This window comes from Hemitrygon akajei, chromosome 3 (genome assembly GCF_048418815.1).
Source record: "Hemitrygon akajei chromosome 3, sHemAka1.3, whole genome shotgun sequence".
In the NCBI taxonomy this organism is placed as follows: Eukaryota; Metazoa; Chordata; class Chondrichthyes; order Myliobatiformes; family Dasyatidae; genus Hemitrygon; species Hemitrygon akajei.
The window spans coordinates 169430509-169437142 of record NC_133126.1 but is presented as its reverse complement, the minus strand read 5'-3'; the positions used below and the strand labels follow the sequence as shown (position 1 = coordinate 169437142).

Here is a 6634-nt window from a genome sequence, read left to right as displayed (position 1 = left end):
GAGGGTAAGGGGTACGTGTAGAAGGGGTGGGCGAGGGGTAAGTGTAGCAAAATATGTAGACAGGACCAGGGAGAGGATACATCATTGGGGAAGTGTAGAAAGACAGGGAAGAAGTAGCTAAAATAAGATGCCAGACAGCATGTGGCAACCACAAAGAGGAACCTTGCAACCACAAGACAATGTGTTCGACAAAGTATTTTGAGCTATATACCTATTTTGAGTGTTTTGCTTGCATCCATACCCAATCCAAGTATTACGCTTGCATCTATGCTTATTCCGAGTATTTTGCGTGCTTAGCTATGCAATAGCCAATCAATTGATGAATTTGAATTGGTAACCATATTTGCGAATGTAGTACCCTGCTTTTGGGTATAAGTATGACCTTTGTAAACCCACAAATTGGGAGTTGGCTACCTTACGCCCGAAGTGCGTGGGGCTGCGAACTCCTCTCTGAATAAAAACCGTTTCAGAGGTAATTTTGTGTCTCTGGTGTTTTTCCTCAACTGAGCAGGTTAATAATTTCAGGTTGACAATTTGGCGAGCCGAGCCAGGAGCCAAACAGTTGGCAGTCCAGGATCTGGTGTAAGAGATCGGCGGGCAGGTACGAGCAGGTTGAGATGGAAGGGCCCTCCGAGAGATTTTTCTCGGTCTCTCTCTCCCTCTCTGACTCCCCGTTCCGAGCCCTTTGGCTCCGGCTGACCACGGACAAAACGGAGAACCTCAGTTGGGAGACATGGATAACAGGTAAGAATTGCATAGAGTTTGGGGTTCGAGTCCCCTGGTTTAAGAAGTTGGGGTTAGAGGCCCCTGGTTTAAGAGTTTGGGGTTCGAGTCCCCTGGTCTAGGAAGCGGGGTTAGAGTCCCTGGTGGGGTCTGGGGTTGGAAGCTCCGGAGCAATACATATTTAATTTGATTAAGGTCTGGTTCCAACATCTAACTGAAACCACATCCTGCCTTAGACTGGTTGTTAAGAGCAGAAATCTGCCACGGGAAGGTCAGGAAACTGAAGTGGATGCGAGAGTAAGTTACCAAAATGGGCCAGACTCTGGATAAATCAGGACCAAATACGCCATTATGGAAAATGTGTAAAGAATTCCCGGAAAAACGATACAGATTTACGGAGACTGAGCGTGTGGATGAATAAGAAGTTGGGGAATGAATTTAGGCCATTAGGGGGAACCTGGGATCTTGAGAAGTGTAAGCGAGCAGAGGGACAGGTGTGGCGACAAAATGTCTCACAGAAATGGAAAGATCTAATTACGCCTGGTATACCGTGACCAGGAGACTTTAATGAGTGCTCCCACCAGACCTCCTGGGAGGTGAATGCAAGAAATAGAAAGATACCCATCAATGATAGTAACGGAAAACCCAGGGGCTGGCCGGTACTGAAGGCCTTATGTGAAATCTATGATTTACAGCGGAGGATTGATGATCATAATGTAAAACTTGGTGATAAAAGGCCGGCACCGGATATGACTGGGCTGCCGACCCTATTTGACCCTAATGAGGGCACTGAGGAGGAGGAGCAGCAGCAGGTCCCTTCGCCTGCGGGGGCTGCGGATCCCGTCCCGCCTGTACCTTCGGAACCTTCCTGTGCCCTTGACCCATGACCCCAAGCCCACGGTTCACCAACCCCATCGCGGCCCGTACCCGAGCTAAAACCAGGAAAGGGGAAACACTAGGTACTAAACCTGCGACCCCTAAGAACCGCATGGCTCATAAATGGACTACAGGACGGAACCTCTATGTGGGTGTCGGCCCACTGATAGACCCCCAAGGGGACGAGTTTGACCCTGACTCAGACTTTACCACCTCCAGTGATGATACTGACCCCGAGGATAATCCTGATGCAGCCCTTGCTTGAAAGTACCCTGATTGGCCCTACTCCACCAAAGATCCAGGTAGATCCAAGCCCCCCCACCCGACAGATGCCAATGCGAGAGGTCCCTAACCCTCGTCACAATCCAGCCTAGGCTGAGGATGCTGTGCAAAGTCCCTTGACGGTTTCTGTGTATACCCCCTGGAAGCCCAATGAAATGCTGGTAGTGATGCAGGGCGCTCCGGACAGAAAGCAGAAACCGGAGCAGTTTATTGAATAGTTGCTGAGTACTATTAAGATCTACAGGGTGACCCCAAGGGATCTTTTTAGTTTCCCTGCATCAACCAGTGACGGTCTACTCTTCCCATGAGGTAACTGCCCTTCTAACCATGCACCAACTCAACATCTCACTCAGGCGAGACTCAGCCATTACGAGATTGCTCTTCTCCATAATCCGTTGCTGACGTTCGCCTATTGCACCACACTTAACCCTGCTACCTTTGTGGATCACCCGCCCGACCTTCTATCCGAGCCTCCCCACTCCTGCGTAGACCGAAACCACTTCCTCATTTCCCCGCGGCCAGACTTCCAGGACATTGAGTTAGACAATCCAGACCTGATACTTTTTGAGGACGGCTCGTCCTCTGTCTCCCCGGACGGTGTCCGGCAATCAGGTTATGCCATTGTGACCTCACACACCACCTTGGAGGCGGCAGCCTTCCACCCACCAGTTTCGGTATAACAGGCTGAGCTTTTCGCCCTCACTCGCGCATGCGTCCTCGCCTCGGGTCAGACAGCCAATATTTACACAGATTCACGCTATGCATTTGGGGTCGCTCACGATTTTGGCACACTATGGGCGCAGCGGGGCTTCCAAACGTCGGCTGGCAAAAGCATTGCCCCTACATTGACCATTTGCTCAAAGCCACCCAGCTCCCCGGTAAGCTTGCTATTATAAAATGTGCCGCCCACTTATCCGATGACTCTCCCGTAAGTAAAGGCAATGCCAGGGCAGACCTGGCAGCCAAGCGAGCCGCCTCCTCTAAAACAATAACGGTGGATTCGGCCCCACGCCTTCTGCCGGTTGATAGCCCAGGCATATCCGACATCGCGCGATTACAGGGGGATGCCCCTGCGACAGAAATTGATGTTTGGAAGAAACATGGTTGCATTATTAATAACGCAACGGGCCTCTGGCCGACCCCAGCAGGTCAGACTTGTATTCCTGATACTCTCCTACCTGTCCTGGTCGACAGCCTCCACTCTGACACCCACCTCGGCCAGGAGGGAATGTGTATGTTGTTATTAAAAACATGGTGGTCTCCCAGTTTGAATGAGGCAGCGGAGAGACGGGGAAGGGGTTGCTTAATTTGCCATAAAGTAAGCCCGGGTAAATCTATTGGATGTGATAAAGGGTGCACCCCAACCCCAGCAGGACCATTTGACACATTACAAATGGACTTTATTGAGTTACCTAAGGTGAATTGTTACAATTATAACTGTTTAGTTATAATTGACGTCTTCAGTAAATGGATTGAAGCCTTCCCCACAACGAACAACAAGGCTTCCACGGTAGTGCGAATACTGCTGAAAGAAGTTATTCCTCGTTTTGGTATCCCACAAAGACTCTCATCTGATAACGGTCTGCACTTCATTGGGAAAGTAAACAAAGAACTCTGCGAAATACTAAAGATTGAACAACAATTCCACTGTGCCTACCACCCCCGAGCCGCAGGAATCGTGGAACGTGCAAACGGCACCCTGAAGGACAAACTAACTAAATTGACCCTTGAAACAGGACTAAATTGGCTTGAAGTCCTTCCCCTGGCACTGTATCACATGCGCATTACAACTCAAACCGGTACCGGGCTAACTGCTGCTGAAATAGTTTGCGGGCGCCCAAATAGAACCCCATGGGGCAGTGACCAAAACCCCCCGCCAATACAAGTAGATCTACAAATGATGGGCGAGGAATGCAGTGTTACCTCAAGCATTTAACTTTGTCTCTTAAATTTCTACATACTCAGGTGAAGGAAGCCTCAAGACCTGTTCCTGACAGAGAAGGTGAGTGGCAGGGAGCAGAACCAGGAGATTGGGTGTTAATAAGGAACTGGGATCGACCCAAGCTGGGACCCCAGTGGAATGGACTGTACCAGGTCCTCCTGCAGACCCCCTCTGCTGTCAAGGTGAAGGGACAAGAACGTTGGATTCATCTGAGCGACTGCAAGCGCTGGACCTCGAACCCGCTAGAAACCACAGATAAATGAAGGGACTGGTAAACGGACTTGATTGGACTGTTGTGTGTTTAAATTCCTTTTTCCTTGTGGTGCCACATCCTTGAAACTGAACTCTGGTAATGGAAGGTAGGATGCTGTTGGTTATCTATATTCTTTTAGGGATAGTGGAGTATAGGGTAAAGGTCGAGAGACGGGTCTATCGATGCCACTCGGGGAAGAACAGTAGAGTATACCACCTTTGCAGCCAGGATGTCCTGGTCTGCGACGATGATGAAGGCCAGTTGGGGAAATGGAATGTAACCAGGGTTAATTATTGTACTGGGAGACTTACACACCTGGACCGTCAACTGGTCCTAGGCGAAAGGAACTACTGAGCCCCTTCCCTGTCGGGACCAGAATTGCAGGTTTGACTTTACTTGCAAGAGAAATTGGGCACAGGGTCGATTAAGGGGCCTGTTACACAAGGGGAAGTGTTTGCGGGAAGCTCTGGACGAGGAAGGCGGGAAAGGGATTGGAGTTTCCCCAAAGGCCCCACCCTTGGAAGACCTCCTTCAGGGTTTATCAGTGAGAACTATTTCCAAAACGTGCAGAAACGACTGTATGGAACCACGACCATTGTTTGCTATCCCCACCCCGCCAGTGTCTCCTCGCTCTTTACCATTTTCCCGCATTGGGATTGTGCCGATCAACCCTTCCAATGTGCCCCCGCCAGCGAAACATTGCCTGAGGGAAAGAGGGTGGAACTCACCTATGATTCTTCCACGGCCCCTGTCGCGGACTGCCTATTTCCCCCGTCCATCAGTAAGCGGTCAGATCATATAGCGGTTCAACTCCTCCCGCGGATGAAAGAAGATCTCTGGTGGGAGGGGAATCCCAAGCCCCCGAAGGGTGACTGAGTATATGAGAACTGCTACTTTGGAACAGGGTGGGGTTGTTCAGACGTGTATGTCTCGAATAACATCGCCTGCCTCTCCAAGCCCTGTAGGAAAAGGGAGTGTCACCCCACCAAGGACCCCTTAGGGATCTCTTGCTCTTGCCATGAGACACAGTGCCAGCCCCTGACCCAGGGGGTGCAACTCCTTTGTGGGGAGGGGAACCGCACCAACCTCCAAGTCAATGATCATGTATTCCTACGACCTGAATATCGCAGGGGTACCAAACGAGTGTACACCTCTGCCGGTATAGCAGAATGGAGTGATGCCATACCATACACCTAAAGGGTAAAGGTTGCACTGAGACCATGTATACCCTCCCGGGGTATTTTTTCTTCTATAATGGCATTGCCTCCAACTTCCTGGAGTACCCATACCCTTCCTCGGTGGCCTAAGGCACCTTCCTCCCCACCACAGTCCCTTGCCCTGGGACTTGGGGTCCCCTGTCCCGCCCGTCTGGGAGGTACAAGAGAGAGGTCTCCCAAGAATTTTGTGCAGATTACCAAGTCCTGACCACCCTAACCGCAGGTCAGGTGGCTGGATACGGGGCAGCTGGCTTTTTCTCTTTGGGAGCATCAGGAGCCACTACGGCAACCCACAATCGGAACTATCTGGCCTGTGGTCTCATGAGCCTTGGGAACGCCACTAGGGGAGCATTAAGACTCATAACTGACAGCCTTAACCAACTGCGGCTCTTCTCCATGCAAAACCACTATGCACTTGATTACCTCCTCGCCAGGGAGGGTGGGCTCTGTGCTATCATAAAGGACAAATGCATAATGGGGCTAGACGATGCTACTGCCAACATAACACAATGTATGAACAAAATAGATGAACAGTTAGGATCCATTAAGGAAGGAAAAGGTTGGGCAGGATGGGGGGGACTGGGGACTAAGTGCATGGAGGGACTGGTTGATCAATGGGCTGACGGCTATTATAGGGATTTTTGTCTGTATCGCCATTGTCAAATGTGTCCTGAACTGCATGATGGCCTCGTTAGGGGACCTGCTGCCGGCTAAGCCACTGATGGTAGTACGAGCAACTGTCGAGGCCACCGAACTCCTCGAACCTGCACCAGAGGATTTTCACGATATTGATGAGTGATCATTTCATGATCACAGGAGGGAATGAGGGTAAGGGGTATGTGTAGAAGGGGTGGGCGAGGGGTAAGTGTAGCAAAATATGTAGACAGGACCAGGGAGAGGATATGTCATTGGGCAAGTGTAGGAGGACAGGGAAGAGGTAACTAAAATAAGATGCCAGACAGCATGTGGCAACCACAAAGAAGAGGAACCTTGCAACCACAAGACACTGTGTTCGGCAAAGTATTTTGAGCTATATACCTATTTCGAGTGTTTTGCTTGCGTCCATACCCATTCCAAGTATTACGCTTGCGTCTATGCTTATTCCGAGTATTTCACGTGCTTAGCTATGCAATAGCCAATCAATTGATGAATTTCAATCGGTAACCATATTTGCGAATGTAGTACCCTGCTTTTGGGTATAAGTATGACCTTTGTAAACTGACAAATTGGGAGTTGGCTACCTTACGCCCGAAGTGCGTGGGGTTGCGAACTCCTCTCTGAATAAAAACCGTTTCAGAGGTAATTTCGTGTCTCTGGTGTTTTTCCTCAGCTGAGCAGGTT

General features: G+C 50.2%; 1 long non-coding RNA gene across 1 annotated transcript; it reads left to right on the top strand.

The window, feature by feature from the left end:
• The first annotated feature begins 2626 nt into the window (after positions 1-2626).
• Positions 2627-6596, top strand: LOC140725617 (uncharacterized). Its single transcript, XR_012098395.1, has 2 exons — positions 2627-2759; positions 3847-6596. It is a non-coding gene; the product is annotated as an uncharacterized lncRNA (long non-coding RNA).
• Positions 6597-6634: the final 38 nt, after the last annotated feature.